Raw genomic sequence first — 21,850 nt, 5'->3', positions numbered from 1 at the left:
AGAAGAGACATGGCAAAGATGGCATCACACTATACAGCAGTTTGCCACTGGCTCAGGAATGGATGCTATTGACGAATGAACATGGGATCAAACCTCAAACCCAGTGTGTAGCCCCAGCCTTTGGCAACTTTGGTAACAGGTGTATAGCTTGTCATGCCAGTGAAGCCTTATTGAATTGAATGACTGAAAAATAGTTCATATTTTATGAAGTCTCTTAGCTGACCATTACTATTGCATTTCAGACTGCATAGGAGTTTAAATGTCCTAACGATTTAGAGAATTTTCTTTCATTCCTATAACTCTCATGAGATGTTGCAGGGGTCACTGTTTTTGAAGCTGTAATTGTGCTCAAAGGTGAGGAGCACGGTCGCTAGTTCAGCTTAAGCACATGCTTAATTAAAGTGCTATAAAAGTCAATGGGACTTAAGTGCTTTGCTGGTTAGGCATGGTTTGATGAACTGGGGTCCTTTATTTGGAGTGGCTTATTAAAAAAAAAACTAGAGTGCAGGATTTTGGTCTTAAATGTTACTGAATTTAATAGTTTTGCTATTACTTGCATAGTGCTATAGGTGTGCATTAGCCTTAATCAGATTTCAGGAAGAGGTAAATGCGGTTTCTCTCTTAAATTACTTAAATACATTTGTGATGCTCCGTACCTCGGGGGTACACCCTGCACCTCCATGTTTACCTTTATAAAATGATTGCGTGCTATCCAGTGCAAAGTTGGTCATGTTGGGTGTCTTTGGAAGACTCATAGTGCACTGAGCATGGTTGTTATTGTTACAGTAATGTTATAGGTTATAATTTCATGTGTATATAGTTATAAGGCTGAAAAGTACCCTCATGGCTTAAAGCAAGCCCATGCAGAAACTCTCCAAGAACAGAGAGGTACAGCCTCACAGGAACAATGGACACTGGCTTAGGCAGCAACAAAAGAATCTGTTAGACCCTTGAGGGAGTCACCCCCTTTGGGCAGTTTGGGACTGCGATGAGGTAATGCTCACCTGATTCTGAAGGGCGGGGCGTGGGGGGAAGCCAAGAGAAAAGAAAGGACAAGACAAAAGGGAAAGACATTTTGCCATGCTCTCCCTCTCTTCCAGCTATATCTACAGACACCACCACCAAGCAACTGAACCACTGATCAAAGGGGAGAGCCTGGCTGAAGAGCCAGCCTGTAGTGAGAAGCGTCTAAGTTTGTTAGGACAGTGAAAGTGTTAAGATCAGCTTAGAATGCTTTGACTTATAATCACTTAAATCTATCTTTATAGTTAATAAATCTGCTTTTTTATTCTACCTGAAGCAGTGCATTTGGTTTGCAGTGTGTCAGAAACTCCCCTGGGGAGAACAAGCCTGGTACATATCAACTTCTTTGTTAAATTGACAAACTTATGTAAACTTGCAGCGTCCAGTGGGCATAGGCTTGTTTCTGGGACCAGAGATACTGGCTAGTGTCATTCGCTTGCAAGTAGCAGCTTACATGCCGGAAGCTGTGCTTGAACAGCCCAGGAGTGGGGGTTCTCTCAGCAGAGCAGGGTAAGGCTGGCTCCCAGAGTCAAGGATTGGAGAGGCCTAGCAGGTCACTGGTCCAGATAACACCAGAGAGGAATGTCACAACATTATTTGGGGATTGTAAAGGAAGGAAGAGGAGTTTCCCTTTTAATACATGTTTATCTTTTGAATGCTGGCAATAATAATAAATAATACAAAGGAAAAGCTGATTTCTAACAGTCTTTGCCAAAGCTTAATATCAGGGATAGTGAAGGAAACAGAATCAAGAACAAAGGTTTGCTCCATCACAGCAAATATTATTTTGGGTTAAACTTCAGTATCCGATGATGCTCATTACCTCCTGCCTGCAACAAAAAGGTTTATCTCTTGTGGAAGGAAGAAAAGCTGCTCTGGAGGGACTGGGCAGTTTGCTGGAGGAAGGAATGTTTTTGTCTCCAGGGAGTTCTGCCTTCATTTCTTTCCCCATTTTTCCCCATTCAGAAAGATTTCTAATATGGAAAAACCTGGTGGCACTTGCCATTTTATTGTGAATATTCCCATTTATCGTCATAAAATTATTGAATCAGCATTGGCTTTCTAATTCTTTCTTCTCAAGCTGTTCTCCTCTGCATGCAGATAATCTATCCAAGTACGAGGTTAAACAGCACATATCTTGCTTGCTTGACTCACGGCATAGTGCCACTGAAGTCATTGTGATTATTGTCCAAAGTAGGGTGAACAGAATCTGCCCCTTAATGATGTAAGCTTTAAAATCCTTGACAAGAAACATTTCTTACCTATGGGTCTGATGCTGCAAATACGACAAGACCATGTGTACTACCATGATATCAGGAAATCTAATGATGGATAAAAATGTTAGACGTATGTGTCTGCTAAAATGATCAGCTGTGAAGTAGTTAACAAGGTTGACATTTTAATAGACAACACTAGGCTTTAGAGTTAACTCTTTGAGATGAATGAAAAAATATACATTACATGTAACTCACTTGAACGTAACCATGTAGGAGTGTAAAAACTGCAATACTGGAGTAGACCAATGGTCCTTCCAGTTCAATATCCTGTCTTTGGTGATGGCCAAAACTAGTGTTTCAAAGAACAAAACTAGTGTTTCAAAGAACCCTAAAGTGGGTAGTTATGGAAAATATTTACCCCCACGGACATTTCTTACTAACCCCCTCAGTTACAGCTTGACTGTGCCCTGAATCATGCTTGTGTTCAACTTTCTCTCTCTTCGTTAGTTTAGACTCCCTCCAAAAAAAACAGACTGAAATTTATTTAAAATCCTTCTCCAAGAGATCACCTTCCTGTGCCCAGACAGATATTTCTGAAAAGAAGTTAGATTTCATCTTTGTCTCCAGAACATCCTGTCCTTTTTTGTGACAAGTTGTGAGCCTGTTAACAGCTTTCTTACCAAGTGAATTGTAGTTCACGAGATGTCATCAGCTTGTCTGTTTTACTACTCTGCTAATTTAGGCAATATGTTAAGGTAGTTTTCTTGTTTGAGGAAACATCAGGAATGACAGATAGATTTTTCTGGTATTCTAACCTCTGCTCTCAGTATCTTTTTCTCCTAACAACTTGCTTTGTATGCTATTTATTGCAAGGGCATTGTATGCATAGACATTTTCATGACCTGTGTGTTAGTTTCATCCTCCACACTTCTTATTGTCTTAGCCATCTTTACCCTAAAATTAATAGAGCTAATGACTAATTAACTCTGTTTTAAGTAGGGAAATAAACATTTAAATAACTATGAGATAATTTGTTTTAAACAGTGCATTTATTATGTTTTTCAACATCTTGGATTCATTATTATGTTGGAAAGAGTTAAGTTGTAGTTAAAATTTATTTCTCTGCATTCTTTTTCTGTTGAAGCTCAACAATGGTTGGATGAAATGCAATAAGCAAATCTCTGCTCTTTTCAAGCTGTACAGTCTCAGTTCACTGGGTTTTTAGTTCTCAAGCAACCAGAAAAGGACTGTGAAGCTATTCTCTTGAGGATATTGCATAATGGTCTGTCTCATAAACAGTTTTTCAGTGCTGCTTCTCAGTCTGCTCAAAAAAGATCTGTGCCTAATGTATATCTAGGTTTATGTTTTTCATCTAGGTGTGGAGAATGGTATTATGGGAACAAGTAATATGCATCTTAGTAAGTAACAAACTTCACAAGAATCTATGATTTACAATATTCTTTGCTTAAGGTACACTGCCACCTAGCAACAGTTATTTTTTTCCCTCCCACTTCGTTTGACCTACTTCGTTCTGCTTTAATTTGTACTTTGTCTTATCTTTGTTAATCTCTAAAAGTCATTCATATGTGCTTTACCAATTTTTGTATAGGAAATGCCATGGAAATAAAAAAAAAAGTAGTCATTTTTGTTGCAAATAAGACTCCAAAATTATTAGCTTCTCGTAAACATTTTTTTCAGTTAAAAATCAGTATTTTGTTTTTGTCTTTCCAAAATTTGGATAGGAAACTCTGGCCATCTTTCTCTTTTAGGAAATGCTAATGGAACTTTGCTTTATTCTTTTATCAGTTACTCATTGGAGAAAATGAATAAAATAAAGGGATAATTATTTTAATTTATTATTTCAGTGCAAAATCGGTTCAGCCTTAACTATGGCACTGTGACTAGTGCCTCCATCCTATATATAGCACACCATATTATACATTGTGCAGAATGTGTAGAGCAAACAAATGTCCCTGCCCCAAAGGATTGGCATTCTTAAAGCATGAGACAGAACAAACAGAAAAGGGTGGAATGCCTCATAGAATAGATTGGTCTTTATTGATTTTTGAAGGAAGAGATGGAGGGTACTTGACAAACTGTAATTGGGTGGTTTTTTGAAGTGTAAGGGATGGTATGAAAGAAGGCACAGAGGGGAAAATCTTAAGCCTGGTGGCCCTGGCAGATACAAAGGAACAAATCTGTCTTCTGGAGGCATAATAGTGGAAGTGGCCACTTCAGCTGCTTAAGCACTGGTAATGTGATTTGGCTCTTCCTTGTCTGAGGCTTCAGGAAATGACGTCTCCTATTGTATTCCTGGGATGGTCTGGGAAGGATGGTCTTGCAGTTGGTAAAGGCATTGGACTGAGGCTCAGAAGGTCTGGGCTTGCTGCTGGTTCTGTCACAAATATAGTGTATCATCTTGAGCAAGTCATTTAGTCTTTCCGTGCTTCAGTTTCCATCTGTAACATAGGGATAATAATTATTTCCTACCTAATGATGTATTGATTCATGTATCTGAATAACTCACAAAATACTCTAAAATACTCAAAATTGCTGGAATAATCACTTATGTCCCACCTCTCATGGGAACGGGAAGACAAGATAGGCATAGCAGCAGATCCCTGACCAGTCAGTGACCTGTGTACTGTATTGCAGGGAATTCATAATAATTTATTCTGAGGGAAAACCCCCACATCATGCTAATTCTACAAACAAACTGAATCAAGCTGTATGATGTTAAGGGTAAGTACTTTGCCTTATGTTGTTACTCAATTCCTTTTGTCCCCATATTTGTGCTGTTATGGAAAGTATGGTCTGACATAATTGTTCTATTAGTTAAAGCTGTTTGCCTTCATCATTCAAATATTTGCATATGTATCATCACCACCTGGGTGAGTCATCAACAGCAAGGTTTAAGCCTTGCTGTTTCTGGATCTCAGTGCATGAGAAACTAGTGCCTGTGTTACAAGACCCATCTCTCTTAGCCCAGCCTGTAGCTCACTGATTTCTAGGTGACCCTGCCACCACCAGAGGGGGATAGAGCACCAGACCAAGTGGGGATGTCTTGAACTGTGTTCATCTTATTTATATGTTTCTATAAAACAGAAGACTTTTTCCAGTTCTGTATGTTGTCACTGGTTCAGCCTAGTGTATAGTGATGTGGGAAATGTAGAAGCTAAAAGAGGTGACTACCATAAATGCAGTAGCTCTGCAACTCAAAGGGTAAAATCTCATGTATGAATTTCAGCAGTATCCCAAATGTGAATTGCCATTTTTCTTTCATAAATGTCACACAGCAAATGTATAGCAGAACCAGGAATGGAACTCGGTTCTCCTGATTTTTAATCCCATGCTTTAACACTTGTCCATGTTTCCTGTCTAACACACGTGACCTTACAGTCTAATAGAGCAGTAAATTTTTCAAATATGAAACAGATTTTGAGTTTTGATTTAAGCTTGAGGTGTTCATAGATTCCAAGGGGCCATTGTTTCACTGGTGTTATTTTATTTATCATCTTCTGATGTTTTTTGATAAATATACTTTTTTGACTAATATCCTTTTGCACATCTGGGAAAATTTTAGCTGACCAGAAATCCTGCAGTACAAAAGTTTTCTGTTTTCTAAACCACATGGAGCTTGGCTTTATTCCTTTCTCCACAAACTGGCTTTTTGAATGTTGCCAAGTTCTTCTGTTTCTTCAGCTTTGTTTGGCACATGTCAGGAAAAAAATATATCTTGGCTCCCTTATAGAATACATCTTGTTTCTTCTTAACCGCTTGTACTTTTTCTCTTTTTGTAATTCATATCAGAAAAAAACTACTGTGGTTGTGCTTCCAATATTTCAATTTTGTTGCAGTTTTCTGAGCAGTATTCTGATATTCTGAAACACTCTTTCTCTTTGTGGGCCTGATCCAGTGCCCACTGAATTTAATGGGAATATCTCCATTGACTTCAGTGAATATTAGGTCGGGCCCTGATCAAATGGTCAGTTCCACCACTCTGCTTGCAGATGTGAAGGGAGCAAAGAAGAGTAAAATGGCTAAAAAGGGAGCATTGAGAGTAGCCCCCTTTGTAATATGCTCCTCCCTCCTTGGGAACATACTGCAAGTTTACAGGATTAAGTCTCTTGGGAGAAGTTGGATCAGGGAGTAGATGTTCTACATATGCCGTCTTGGGGACCTGTCTGACATTCTAGTGAATATTTGTCAGATGCTGAAGGTGCTCCTTGAGGTACTATCTTGTACTCCATGCCTGCAGTCTTCCTCAAAGACATATGTCTACACTGAAGCTGGGAGCATGCTTCCACTGGTAGGTATGGACAAATATGCTAGCTCCACTCAACCTGGCACCCTAAAAATAGAAGTTTAGCTGGGGATAGTATGGGGAGCAGCTTAGGCTAGCTATCTGAGTACAAACTTGCCTGGACCCCCTTGGTACATACTTGGGTGGCTAGCCTGAGCTGCCTCACTGCTACACTGCTATTTTTAGTATACTAACTTGAGCAGAGCTAGTGTGTGTCTTTCTGCATGAGCTGGTAACCATGCTCCTAACTGTAGTGTAGACATACCCATAGATAATCAGTGGCATCACGGCTTCTGAGAAATGGCCAGGCAGCACCAGGGAGGGTCAGCCCTTCTTTGTGTAGCTGGAACTCTCATTCCCTGTGGATCTTCAGGATACAGAGAATTTGAAGTCCACATCTCCTACCTCTACTGCAGCTCACCAAATCCTGCCTCCCTTACAGGAGCTGTCATCTTGCTTGCTAAGTGACTGTTGCAGAATTTTTTGGGGTCTCCTGTCCCCACGTTTAAGCTTTTATACAGGAGGATACAATGCAGCAAAAGTCTTATTAAAAAAACTTTGGACAAAGCTTTACAACTTTGATTGGTATTAAAAATAAACTCTACAGGGAGCAGAGCCCTTTAAAATATCATGGACAAAAAAATTATGAAACTGAAGTTAAGGCTGATAGTGAGTGTCATTAATTTAAGGGCCAATACCTTACAACAGCTTTGTAGCTAAAGCTAATTGAAATTTTGAGCTCTACGTTTTTTTCATTGAAAACAAAATTCTCAACATAATTTGTTATCATTCTTCAATTTTTTTATTATGTGCAAAAACTTTGTTGCCTTTTCAAATCTTCATTTAAAAATATCAAAAACATTATCAAAATGATTATTGACAATTTTTCATTTACCAAAAAACTCCAGGTTTGAGTAAATTAATATTGTCAGTGTTTTTGATAATTATTTGTAAATAGTGAAAATTTAGAAAATGTAATGACTTCTTTTCAACACTTTGAATGAGATCATGTTCAAAATTTAGATTTTTTTGTTATATGCCTTTTAGATTATTATTAATAATAATTTATTATTTTATATTATATATTTTTTACCAATTCTAATTGTAGTTAGTAAAAAAATTTAAAATTAGAAACTCCTGAAATTCAGTTAAACCCAAACATAGATAGTATGGATAATTCCTAGTTACAACTGCTAAACTCCCCTACTTCTGCCTCTCTAGCAATGCCCTGAGGAAAACCACATCTCTGAGGCAGCCTTACCTATCTGACCTTGACTGCAGAGCTGCTAGGGTAGTAGCTCTCAAACTTTTTTACTGGTGTCCCCTTTCACATAGCAAGCCTCTGAGTACGACCCCCCTTATAAATTAAAAACACATTTTAATATATTTAACACCATTATAAATTCTGGAGATAAAGCGAGGTTTGGGGTGGAGGTTGACAGCTCGCAACCCCCCATGTAATAACCTTGCAACCCCCTCAGGGGTCCCGACCCCCAGTTTGAGAACCCTTGTGCAAGGGAGAGCAGCTCTGTTTTCCACTAGGGGTCCTATCAGTAGATGCTGCTGTAGGAATGCACTGAATCAGTACCTCCCCAGCTGTGCTGCTCTCTGCCCTTCCTGGCCAGTGCTGCCTATTTTCTGGGTTTCATTAGCTCTCTGAAGGCCCCCTCTTGTGGAGGGGTAGATTGTAGCCATGATGAATCGCTGTTCCTTCTCTCCAGCAGTTTTCCCACTGCAAGTTAGTGTAGCCCTAGATTGAAACTAACTCTGTAACTTCCCCAAGTAATTATGTAGTTTGAATGCAAAAGTACAACACTTACATGGATTTTGAAGTCAGGGGGTGAGTCCTGACCCCACTGAAGTCAATGGCAAAAATTCCATTGACTTCAGTAGGGTCAGGATTTCACCCCAGATTTTCAGCCAGGTCCCAACCCCATGTTCTTTTTTGACAACACAATTTTGCATCCACAAATGATTGTACTTTTTTTTTTTATGGCACAAATATTACTAGTTAGGCATCTAATTCATTCCAGATGCAAAGATACACTCAGTTATTTGTGAATGCAGTTACACTAACAAAAATGGAGTCCACGAATTAAGTTGGCCTCCAAAATAGAAATGTATTGGTTCAGCTTGTAGGACAGATACAGAAGAGCATCACGAGCAGGTTTGATTTGGTTTCTGTGAGCTGGAATATCTCTGTTGAATTTCCAGTGGAATTTGTACCGTTTCCTTGTTCCTTTGGATAGTTCTGTTTGTATTCTCTATGATGGGATTTTTTTTGGTTATTCCACTTGGTTGGATTGTTTTTTCCTTTTTAAAAAAATTTCAGATTTCAGAGTTAGTTTTTAGTGGTGATAGGTGAAAGCTGTTTTCCCAATAAGCAGGTTTAATAACCTTTCATGTCTGAGTGTAATGGCCTATTACCACATACTGCATGCCTATTCTTGCTCATAAACTTCCTTTTAGAGGAGTGGCTATAATGATGTGCGAGAAACTGAAGAATTGTTTGTAATTCAGGCGTCACAGATGAGTCATGAATGGTGTTTTGGTAACTTAAGATATTTTAATTATCATGAACAAGAGAATCTGCACCATAGTAAAATGGAGTATAAGAATTAAATTGCTGGGATGAGAGACTTTTATTTGGGGTCAGTATTAGTTTCCACAAGAAGTTTGAAATATGTACTGCTAATCTGATTGCATTGGGAGTTACATGTCCATATCTGAGAGAGGAGCTTAGCCTACAGTACATGACTGTACAAAAATGGTATATGTACTTCTAAACAGCTAATGTCTTCACAGTATGTGTGACATGCACAAATGAATCCCCAGGCACTGAAGTGCAACAAACTGAGTTCAGAATTAGAACTCATTTGAAGGTCCAAGTGAAGATAATTAAGTTCATGTCATAGTTGGTTGCATATAATATTTTTGAAGGTTGGATTAAGGTAGCTGTCAATGCTTAGGAGTGTCAGAATTGTTAACAGTTGGGTTGGATAATTTCCTCACATCAACAGCTGCTTGTACAATACCTGGCTTGTGGTTAGAGAACTGCACTTCTGATACTGCCACTTTATTGTCAAAAATATGGTTCACCTTCAAGGGAAGAGAATGAGTAAATGAGTCAGTATTTTTTATTTCTGCAGTCTGTAAAGATATACACCTCTACCTCGATATAATGCTGTCCTTGGGAGCCAAAAAATCTTACCATGTTATAGGTGAAACCGTGTTATGTTGAACTTGCTTTGATCCACCGGTGTGCGCAGCCCTGCCCCCCTGGAGCTCTGCTTTACCGCATTATATCCAAATTCACATTATATCGGGTGGCATTATATCGAGGTAGTGGTGTAGTTTGTCATATTCTGTGTAGTGGAAATTGTACTGATGTGCAGAAATACTATGAAATTAGGCCAAGCCTGTACACTACATATAGTATAATATGAAAAATAAGCATTATTTTTTTGAACTTCCTTTGATATTGTACAGAATCACATCAGATACAATATATTCTAGGCCTTAACACTGACTTTGGTACTGTCAAAATCCTAAACCAAAGAAGTGCATCTCTCCTGGTTGGGCTGAGAGGATAACAGTCCAAAAGAGAGTGCTGAACCTTCCCCCTCTGCCCTCCTGTCTGGCTTTTTGGTACAGTTTAAAAGAAACAGAACACCGCTCCCAGCTTCTCTCAGAAATAGACTCAGATATTAAGGCCAAAAAGAAACCATTGTGACTACCTAGTCTTACTTTGTGCATAGCGAAGGTCATTCATTGCTGGTAGTTCCTTCATCAAGCTCAGTAATTTGTGGTAGAGTGATAGCATATTTTTAGGAAGATAGTCAATCCTGTTTTCAAGACTTCAAGTAATGAAGAATGTACCTCCATGCCTCGGGAAGATGTTCCAGTGGTTAATTACCCCTACTGAGTGGGAGGTAAAGCCAACCCCAAGGAGTGAATGGACATGTCTTTTAATTGCTAAATGGACATATTTTTTTTTTTTAAAGAAAGATACTTTTGGATGCCACAGTATGCTAACAGGGCCATATTCTGTGTAACATTTCGCATGCTGATGTTGTAAATAAACATTTCTTATTTTACACTGACTTCTGCTGGAAGGTGTAGACTGGATAATTCAGACATTCATTTCAACAGTGCTTGCCAAGTCAAATCACTAAGAGTTGACACCATTTGTTCTTTGTCCCCTTTTCCTCACCAAGAACATAAGCTTGGATCAATGTTTTTGTTTATTGCCTCATTCTTTGTGTAAGGCAGAGCTCTTCATTGTTTGTTGGTTGTTTGGGATTTGCCAGTTTTTTAACTGAGGCCATGCAGACAGAGATACATAAGGTTGTGTGAATATGAACCAGATGAACCACTGCCTCATTTTCATTTAGTGAAAACATTTAGAAATACTGTTTCGTTTATTTTGTACAGTATCTGGAATGTGTCTGGATTATTGTAAATACTACTGAGACTCCTGTTTAGGAGCCATGAACACTTGCGCTATCTTGCCTTTTGAGTTGTGCCTTAACAGTTACGGAGACTCAAATGGACAATTTACAGTTGGAATATGACTGGTAAAATGACTAGTATTATAGTTAAAAGATGTTAGATGTTTTTAATCAAAATGAAAACAAGAAGATTTTTGCAATTGCAAATGTTAACAGAAAAACAATAATGCATTGATTTGATGTTTCAGTTTGTTTCTATCACTACACTATGTAAAATGGATCTAATATAACTCTTTTAGTGCTAGATTATTAGTGATAGTAGCTCTCCAAGAATAAGATCTTGGTCATTGGCACTAAGAGGTTGGTGAATAAAGACTCCACACATGACTGTGATTTAAATGAATAGCTGCAGCATTGTATATTGTGTGACATTGGAAATCCCAATACTTGTTACTTGGTAATAACGTTACTCTGAAGTGGTTACCTCGTCAAACAATAACTACAGTAGGTCCCAAACCAAAATAGAAGCCCAGTGTTCCCTGCCCAATGAGATATAACTCTCAGCTGAAATCCCTCAACCAGCCCCTTCCTCATGGGAAAGATTGGCCAGGGACAAAGGGTCTTTAATATGTGTTTTATAGCAAAATCCCTCCCTTTGACCTGTGGCCCTCCCTTACTCCAGCCCTGTATTCAGGTATAGGATGAGTTACAGCGTCAATAAACACTAATACAACAGAGAGTTTCTTTTCCCATGAACTCGTGACAAATACCAAATTAACGCTAAGAGAGCACCAACATATTGAAATCCCTTCCCTACTCCTGTTGGTGGCCAGTGTTTCCTCCAAGGAGAAGGATTGGAGCATTTATATCCCACCAGAGGATTAAATGTCCTTGCTCACGGCAAACTCAGCGCAGAGTATGGTAGTTGGAATTTTCCCCCCTGGAGCCTGCTGATAGAACCACTCCCTGCCCTGCTTATCTCACCTCCCCCCCAGTAAACACTACTTAGCATTCTGAATTTCTCTAATTTCTCCAAATCTGTGTTTGTACAGCACCTAGCATAACAGGGCCCACTATCCTTACTTAGGCCTTTGAGTGCTACTGTAATTCAAATGATAATTATATTATCATATGACTACAGAGTTCATATGTCATGTAAATTTTTTTCAATAAAAGTTAAAAATCTGTTTTTATCAGTGATTAGTTTTCAGCAGGCTCTATATTTTATATCAACTTGTTTGCCAATAGATATTGAGAATTGAGAGATTCTTTCTTTCTTTCTTTTCTTTTCTCTGGGTAGTGACTCTTTCCTTTTTGGGATATTTACTGTTCGACTAATGAGATACCTCCCTTCCTCTCCCCCCCTTCTCCATTTGAGTGGGGTCTGATGATTGCTTCTGTCACTGTAACGTATAAGGGGACTTTCTAAAAACACAATGACAAAAAATTAAGTTTCTGTGTTGGTGAACCACCTGGTAATTCCACCTGGATCTTAACATAACGATCAAAAGGTATGGGTGATTCATTAATGGCTATCACCTCTAATCTTCTTCTATTCCTATTTGTCTTCTACTACAGGACTTCTCAGTTGTACCCCATCAGCTGAGAAAACAAAACAAAAAAATTAGCAAATGTGTAGACCCAGGAGGAGCCAGTGCCTGAACGGCAGTTGGCTTAGAGGAGGGGAAGAGATGCTCCAAGAAGTCATGGAACTTGAACTACAACTGCAACCTTTTCTTAAAACAGTGCTGCCCCAGATCAGAGTGCAGGGTTGGGGGAAGGAGAGGAGTGAGGAGAAAAACCCTCAACAACAACATTGTGTCCGCCCTCACTCTGGGGAAGCCTCCTACAGCTCAGCAGCAACCAGCTCAACAACTCCTAATCTGTACCGTCTCCACCAATGAGCCTGCTCACCCAGCACACCAGTTATTCACCCAGAGGTTCTTGTTTGACCCTGACCTCACAAACTTTGTCATCCGCAAGGGATTATGGGATTTGAGTAGTGTTAGCAAGAAACAACAGGTGAATGTTAAGCCACAAGAGAGGGATATTGGGAACCACTAGTGCAGTGGGTCTCAAACGTTTTTACTGGCGACCCCTTTTGCATCGCAAGCCTCTGAGTGCAACCCCCCCCAATAAATTAAACACACTTTTTAATATATTTAACACTATTATAAATGCTGGAGGCAAGCGGGGTTGGGGTGGAGGTAGACAGCTCGTGACCCCTCATGTAATGACCTCGCAACCCCCTTAGGGTCCCGACCCTCAGTTTGAGAACCCCTGCAACAGTGTATTTAGCAATGTACATCTGGGAAAGTGCTCCCACCATCATTCTCAAACAAACTGAGCTCTGCGTTTAGTTGAACATGCTCTTTTGGACCTGACTGTAATGGATCTTCTTTCAATACATTTTTCATATCTGCAAATATTTATGTAAACCCCCCCCCCTTCCCTCCCTGGTTACTCAGGAGCAGGCAACACTCACCTACCTGTGTGCCTGGACGCCTGATGTTGTTGACATTAAAGAAGAGCCTGAGTATCCCCAGGGTGCTGTTGGATGGAGAGATGGAAATCCTCTCTATTCACCCCTCTGCTGCAGTCTCTTTACTCCTAAAGGAATTTAAAATTGGCAGTGTCCCTGTACAGACTCAGTGATGTGCCTTGGGAACCTCCAGGAATAAAGCTATTCTAATAATAACTAATATAATCTGTGGCAAGGATGTAACTCAAAAATACCAATTAAAAATAATATACATCCAATATACTTAAATTAGAGTTAACACACCTTTATTTAACAACAAATCAGGGTATAGCAGTCTGAGATTATATGTCACTACTAATTTAAATCCACAGGGGACAGCTGAATAAAATCAATTAACAAATATAGTATACAGTAATAAATGAAACTTACATAACCAGCATTTACACTGCCACCGTTTACCCCACCTTAGAGTGTACACTCCTCTGGATTTCAGAGTCCTAGGCACTTGTGTGGGAGTGCTTGAAGATCTGCAGCTGGAGACAGCGCTCTGTTGGTTCTATGCATCAGTCCAGCCAAGCTGCACAACCCCTCTGAGGATTGGAGCTGGCCCCACCAAATGGCAGCAGCTCTGGGTTCTGGTTCAATGGGAAGATCACTCTGCCTCTCCTCAGACTCAGTCTCTCTGCTGTGCCCCTTCCCTTGCCAGTACTTTCCCAAACAAGAGTGCAGGTTACTCACAATTCCTTCACTGCAGGCCCACTTCCTTCAGCTCTAGGCACAGCAACAGTCTCTGCTCTGACTCCAGTGAAACCACCAACAGCCTCTGAGGCTTCCTGCTCGATCAAAGCCCCTGCAGGCTCTCAGCAGCAGCTTCTGGTACAGACAGAGCCCCACAGCAACAATCTCACTCCTTTTCCAAAAATGTAGTCCGTAGCATGTTCTCCCTGCCCAAAGAAGTCTCTCCCTCTTTCTCCAATGCATCATGGGAGTTGTAGTCTCTAGTTGCGGCACACCGGCTTTTCCCCGAACATTCCCTATAAAGTTCAGAGGCCCCTCTAGCAAAGGGTTCCTACATTTATAAATTGCTCTATGCTGATACTAAAAAAAATTATGTAATTTTGCATTAATATAATCATTGTTTTATGGGGTTTATTTATTTTTGTGTGTGTGGCAAGAAATTGTGACTTGAGACACTCCATGATCACTTTTTATTATTCTGAGTTCATTAAGTCTAGCTTCAGAATCCCCCACTTTTTCTAGAACACCCAATTACTTCAGGGCTTCCGCTCTTCCTTCCATGGTACCACTGATTTCTATGATTCTGACAATTTTTATGGCAAGCCCTTTTTGACATCAGCTAAATCTCATTGACTGGTTGATCAGATAGGTGTTCAACAGTTTTAGACAGAGACAAAAATCAATACATTTAAGAGTTCCTTGATCTTTTTGGGAGCTTCCTTGTCATTCACGCTTGTAATTTATTTGTTTATCATCAGTTTATATGGGAGCATGTTTCTCTTGATTGCTACAATCTGGCTCTGGTACAAATGACATTTCCTAATCTTAAGGCCTCTTGCTCTCTTCATTTACTTTTATAACTTGTTCATTGCTAAGAATGCCTCATCAGTCACTGCAGTATCATAGATAAAGGATAGAGGTGAAATCTTGCTTCCATTGAAATCAGTGAGAGTTTTGTCATAGACTTAAATGGGGCCAAGATTTTGCCCCAAGTTCCTTATCCGTGTCCTACAATTTATACAGAGACCTTGAAAGGTAATAGTTAAATATTCACTTTGGTATGTTGTTTTACTAAATTTAGTGAGAGAAGGTGGGTGAGATGATGTCTTTTAATAGACCACCTTTTTTTATTTTACTAAATTTCAGTTTTACAAAACTTTGACAAATGACAGATTTTTTGTTTTGAACTAAGTTTTTTGGTTTTGCAAAAGAGACATGGGGAATTCCAAAGAACATGAGTCTCTCTGGAGGCCACATGCCTTGAAGGAATGAAAACAGACTTGAGAGCCCAGAACTTCAGAGTTCTGCCATGCATTAACTTTAATAATAATTTGCATGTTGTAATGGGGATATTTGATATTCATTATTCACCCAACCCAAAAGTATACAGGATTTAAGAATTCTACCATCACGTATACTGAGAAGTTAAATGAGTCATGGTCTTGTGGTTTAGGTGTGGACAGAGGGAGAATCTTGCTTCTGACACTGACTCACTGTCTGACCATGAGCAAATTACTTCCTTTGTCTGAACCTCATTTTCAACATCTGTAAAATGTGAGTTTATTTGCCTGCTTGATAGAGATATTATGAGCCCTACTTAAATATGTCTTTAAGTGCTTTGTAAGACTTTGACGTCATCGAGAGGCGTCGCTGCTGAAATTCGGTGGCATTTTGGCGGATGCTCCACCGCCGACCAGGACGTGGGCGTGTTGGGGACCCCTGGGCTAGAAACTATTATTGCAGAAAAGGATCTGGAGGTGATAGATCACAAATGAAATATGAGCCAACTATGTGGTGCAGATGCAAAAAAGGCTAAAGGAGTATTCTATGTAAGACCTGGGAGGTAATTGACCAGCTCTGCTTGGCACTGGGGAGTCCATAGCTGGAGAATTGTGTCCAGTTCTGGGTGAAACACTTTAGGAAAGATGAGGACAACTTGTGGAGAGAGTCCGAAGAGAGCAACAAGAACAATAAAAGGGGTTTAGAAACCTGACATGAAGAAAGGTTTAAAAAAACTGGGCATGTTTAGTCTTGAGAAAAGAAGACTGGTGGCGGTGGGGGAAGCTGCTAGCAGTTTTCAAATATGCTAAGGACTATTGTAAAGAGGACTATGATCATTTGTTCTACATGTTTTGAAGGTAGGACAAGAGGTAATGGGCTTAATCTGCAGCCAAGGAGATGTAGATTAGGTATTAGGAAAATCTTTCCAACTATAAGGATAGTTAAGTTCTGAAATAGGCTTCCAAGGGAGGTTGTGGAATCCCCATCATTGGAGGTTTTTAAGAACGGGTTAGACAAACACTTGTCAGCGATGGTCTAGATATACCTGGTCCTGCCTCAGTGCAGGGGGCTGGACTGGATGACCTCTTGAGGTCCCTTCAAGCCCTACATTTCTATGATTCTATGATTGTTGTTGAAAAATTGTTCAATTTTAAATTGAATTTTCTAAAGCATCTTACTTTTTGTTATTTTGTACAAAATAATCTCCTTTTGGGAACTACATTTTCATACTGGGAAGGATAAGATAAAATTGTAGTGAAGAAACTGGCAGAACCATTACTCTTTTACTTGGAATGTACATATTGTTAAATAATGTATTTAAATTCTTTTTGTAAGGCTCTGTGGATTTATCAGACCCCTTTTCCTTCCTCCCTAGTGAGACAGTTTGTTTTTTCTTGTCAACAGAAAAGGCTACCAACTACAATTGACAGGCAGTCAGGGTGATGGAGAAATCCTCTTCCTCTACTTTTTTTTCCTTAAATCAGCTTCTAGTTTTACTTTCTAATCTAAACTTTACTTTAGAAAAACTGCCCCAGCTAAAACATGAGAGCTGCAGCCAAGCTAGAAGATGATGGCTGTAGAGTTCTAGAAGATTAAGTTTAGACTAGAAAGTTAAACTAGGATTTAGTTAAAGGATTGAAATATAGTTTCTTGTACTGCAAAATTGAAGATCTGGAGAGAGAAGAGAGGCTAGCTGAGGAGACAAGATGAGATTAAAATTACTTGGGTTACTCCCAGACATGTGTTTTATGTGTGATGGGAGCACATTGAGCCATAAAGGATCCATCAGGGAACCTCATAAACAGGGTCCTACCAATTTCACGGCTGTGAAAAACATGTCACGGACCATGAAATTGAAATAAGCCCTTCCCTGTGAAATCTGGTCTCCACCTTGCTTCTGGAAGTGCCTCAGCCAGGGGGCTCCTAGCTGCAAGTCCTGGCTGGGCTGGGGAGGGACAGGACTTGCCCTTCCATGGCAGCTGTCAGGGGTAGCGGGAGAGATCAGATTAATCTTTGAGTGCCTCCCCCTGCTGCAGGAAGCTCCAGTGCAGCACCCAGAGGTTCCTGCAGTCAGGGGCGGCTGTAGCTTTTTTGCTGCCCCAAGCATGGCAGGCAGGCTGCCTTCGGCGGTGTACCTGCGGGAGATCCGCCGGTCCCGCGGCTTCGGTGTACCTGCTGCCGAATTGCTGCCGAATCCGTGGGAACGGTGGACCTCTCACAGGCAAGCAGCCAAAGGCTGCCTAACTGCCGCCCTCACAGGGACCGGCAGAGCACCCCCTGCGACTTGCTGCCCCATGCACGCATTTGGAGTGCTGGTGCCTGGAGCCGCCGCTGCCGGCAACTGGAGGAGGCTTGTGGTGCTTGTAGATGCACTGGTGGCTAAAATTCCTAATGTGTAGACAAAGCCTCAATGAAACATTTAGTTTTTAATTATGAACATTTAAAGTGCTTGGAAAGTTCAGGAGTGACATATACTGAATGATGTATATTAAACTCTGCTTGAAGTATAGGATGATTCATAAGGACTTGAGAGATGTACATTATTTTCTGATACCTAACAACCCATGCAAAAATTGCCATTATTCAAATAGAGGTACCTGGCACATAACTCTCTCTAAAAACTTATCTAAATCACTCTCTTTGCCTCTTTGTCACTGTTAGAAGCACTGTGAAGACAAAAAGTCTGGTTCTGATTTCGCTACAACAGTTTTAACATTGCTGTACCTCCATTGACCTCAACTCCTCTATTGACTTCAGCAGAGTTATGCTTGATTTACATCAGTAATTAGAATCAGGCCCAGCAAGTACATCTTCTATGGTATAGGGAACAGCTCACTTTGCTTAACAGTGATTCCTCCTCTAGCTGGTTAAGGAAGCTCTTCCTTGGTGAGGAGGATCGTACTAGTGAAGCTTACATTAAAGTTGAGCAGAGTGTTGGTGTATGAAGTGTGATGGAACCTTTAGACTTTGTCAGAAGTGAAAAATAAAGGACTTCCAAGGAGCCGGGGGAATAGAAGATTGTTGACATAGTTAGTCTTCTAGTGTTTCAAAATAAAAGTTACAGTACATAAATATTAGAGTAATTTCATTTATAATGTATTTAAAATGATTTGCAATAATTACTGCCAAAAAATTATTTGAAGCTGGTAGACTTTTGAAACAAAGTAGTTCAATAGAGCTTGGTTTGTCATGCCTTCTTTTTCTCATAATTCTTTTCTCTGGACAAAAATTACTGCAGGATGTAGATACATCTTGTGTGTGTGTGCCCCATAACATCTAAATAAGTTAGATTAATTTTTTGGAAGCTAACCCTTATTCCAGCCTGCTACTTTTCCAGCTTCCCAGTTTCTCTGTGGTTATGCCCATTCATGGCTATCTTTCCATGACCCACCAATAAATACAGACTATACATGATGTTGAGAACATGATATGATGCAAAAGGTGTCTGTAACCTCAAGCTTTCATGAAAAGGCATCAGTTATTAACCATTTTTTCTTTCTCTACCAACACCCTGTAAGGATTGGTATTGTTTGATGGGGTGGCTGGTCTTTTTTTTTTTTTCCCTTCCAGGCCAAGAACACTTCTCCCTATGTTCGACGTTAAAATGTCAGCATTGTTGTGTACATATTATTATGTATCCTACACAAATTTTCAAACCTGTATCATCTGTGATTTATCTGACTTTATGGCAGGGAAAACAAATGGTTTTGTCAGTTTGATTTTAGTATCTCAAAAAAATGTAACTATAAAAATTAATTGGCATTCAACTCAACTACTAGAGTGGGTTTGTTTAGCTAACAACCTTTATTGCTGTGTTTTTAACTTTCTTAGAAATCAGAGGGGTATGTTTTTTGTGGCACTAATATATAACTCTAAATTTTCAAAGCATTGCATCGTGTTTTAACCATATATCTCTCATTGACTTTTATGCATAGATAGAACCCCACAATACTGAATGAAGTCAATGGAAGTTTTAACAGTTGCAAGATCAAGGCAAGAGGAGATGAAGGTCTGAATGAGAATTTGAGTAGTGGAGGAGTCGAAACATTGAAATACATGCACAAGAGTGTTGTGGAGGTAGTGGTACATTTTCAGACTTGGAATATATGGAAGAAGAGTTCAGAGTTGACAAGGATACAAACTTTAGAAATGTTGGGGGAAAATAAGAGGTCTGAGTCTAGAGAGAAGAGATAGACGTGAAGATGTTTGAAAATACTCTTTTTAGTGGAGGAATTGTGTTTACTTGATCAAGGTGGAGGGGATGGATAGGAAGGAATCATGAAAGCTTTCAAAAGATATGTACAGCGTAATATTATCTGCCTAAAATAGGTAGTTATTAAGAGTAAAGGGAGCAATTGCACTAGCAGCTGGCCAAGGAAGAGAAGGACCTAATGGTGGTGGTGATATAATTATTAATTTAATTATATCTTATAGTTGCTGGCTCTCTAAATATATTTCTGGAATGCCTCACTCTTGCACATCACAAATACTGTACACAGAGTGCCTGGGTTGCACTGAGACTTCCTGGTATTTATGATGTCACTGTGATGGGTTGGATCACAGAACCCCCCTTGGGAACTGCCAACTGATGTGTCAAGACTACTTCTGCCCCTGCTTTCCCTGTCAGCTTGGGACTCGAGCACCCTGTCTTGCTGAGCCAGACACGCCCGTCTGCTCCAACACAGACCCAGGGTCTGAAGCAAGTGCCCCAGAGCTGCAGACTTAACCAGAAAGCAGCTTACAGAAGTGTTCCTGTCTTTAACACTCAGATGCACAACTCCCAATGGGATCTAACCCCCAAATACAATCATAGAATCATAGACTTCAAGGTCAGAAGGGACCATTATGATCATCTACTCTGGCCTCCTGCACAAATAAATCCATTTTACCCTGTACAAAGCTTATACAGGGTAAACTCATAAATTGTTCGCCCTCTATAACACTGATAGAGAGATAGGCACAGCTGTTTGCCCCCACCCGTGGTATTAATACATACTCTGGGTTAATTAATAAGTAAAAAGTGATTTTATTAAATACAGAAAGTAAGATTTAAGTCACATGTCCATGCATGACTGAGTTTCTTACCAGCCAAGCCTCACTCCTGGGAAGGCTCTGATGTGGATTGGCATCTTCAAGTTCATTGCTGGCTTAAGCGGTTGTTGACTGGGCATTTAATTTGCACATTCCTTTCTCAATAGAAATCAAGCAAGTATACAGCCAATATTCCTAACTTCAAGTACAAAAATGATACATGCATACAAATAGGAGTAATGTATTCAGTAGGTCATAACCTTTACATAGATATGTTACATGGTATATGTAGCATAAAACATATTCCAGTTATATCATATATATATAAACTTATTCCCATGAACTTATTCCCATGAAGACTTACGGGATACACCGTCACAGTCGCATTCTAGGAAAATATTGAACCAGAAAGGGCCAAGAAGATGTCCCCTATAGCCTTGTGGGTAGGGGCATTCTGAACAAAAATCTGTACTTAACTCAGTTTTCAGTTTTGCTTTGTAGTTCACCATTAAAATGTTCACTTTTCCCTTGTCAGAAGAGAACAACCCTCCTCTCTACCTTCAGAGTGAACATGTCATATCTCTTTAATTAAATATCCAGTACACTGCTTCACTCCATTGGTAATATCATTTAATCCAAAATAATGAAAAATAAAAGAGAAAAATGTTCTGCATATGCATTAAGGCCAAATAACTACATGCTTCTTTTAAATTGGTGCATTTTCTTAAAGAAAGCAACAGGTTGCATCCCCTCTAAAGCTGAAAGAATTAGAGATATTACCGACCTGCAATTTATAAAGAACATTTAAATGTGACTATCTGAATTAATTCCAGACAGTCCGGTACATCTGCAGTTTTAATCCTGTCTCTAAGGATGAGATTCACCCAGGGCTGAGGGCCAGCACAAGGGCTTCTGCCACTTGAGTTCTGTGCTGCTTATCCACAAGGTGGCAAAGATGGAAGTGCTGCTTAAGGGAACTTCTGCATCGCTGTGCACTGGGAGAGGACAGGAGGGACTTTGTGTTAGTCCTGTTTAGATTGACTTGGAGAAATAGGGCCAGATTAATGCAATCCAGGCACCTTGGCTCACCACTGTAAGGACCCCTTGTTCCCATCCATAGCCCCACCTTTGTCTGAAGTGATAGTGGCAGGGGCCACCCACAAAATAGCCATCTGATGGGGGCCCACCATCACTCCATTCTAGGCATGATGGAGCCCTCCAGCTCCCCTGGCCATGGCTCTCTGATGTTAAGTGGGCTGGGGTGTATCCCAGAAGAGTGAAGACTCAGTCATCACCTACGCTTAATGTTCTAGAACAGTGTTTC

At 40.0% G+C, this 21,850-nt stretch overlaps 1 protein-coding gene and 1 long non-coding RNA gene across 5 annotated transcripts in view; one reads left to right on the top strand and one right to left on the bottom strand.

Moving 5' to 3' along the window:
- LOC115646825 (cytochrome P450 7B1) overlaps nt 1-21,850 on the top strand; it is a 194,864-nt gene that overhangs the window by 11,427 nt on the left and 161,587 nt on the right. The window lies entirely within an intron of this gene.
- Nucleotides 4,267-14,415, bottom strand: LOC115646826. Of its 4 annotated transcripts, none has more exons than XR_003999133.1 (5): nt 13,906-14,415; nt 13,480-13,604; nt 12,534-12,596; nt 9,579-9,642; nt 4,267-4,699 (listed from the first exon to the last, which is right to left on the bottom strand). It is a non-coding gene; the product is annotated as an uncharacterized LOC115646826 (long non-coding RNA). The 4 variants fall into 4 exon arrangements; XR_003999132.1 differs by having other exon boundaries at nt 13,484-13,604; XR_003999135.1 differs by lacking the exon at nt 12,534-12,596.

This window comes from Gopherus evgoodei, chromosome 2 (genome assembly GCF_007399415.2).
Source record: "Gopherus evgoodei ecotype Sinaloan lineage chromosome 2, rGopEvg1_v1.p, whole genome shotgun sequence".
Taxonomy (NCBI): domain Eukaryota; kingdom Metazoa; phylum Chordata; order Testudines; family Testudinidae; genus Gopherus; species Gopherus evgoodei.
This window is presented reverse-complemented; position numbering and strand designations above follow the sequence as displayed.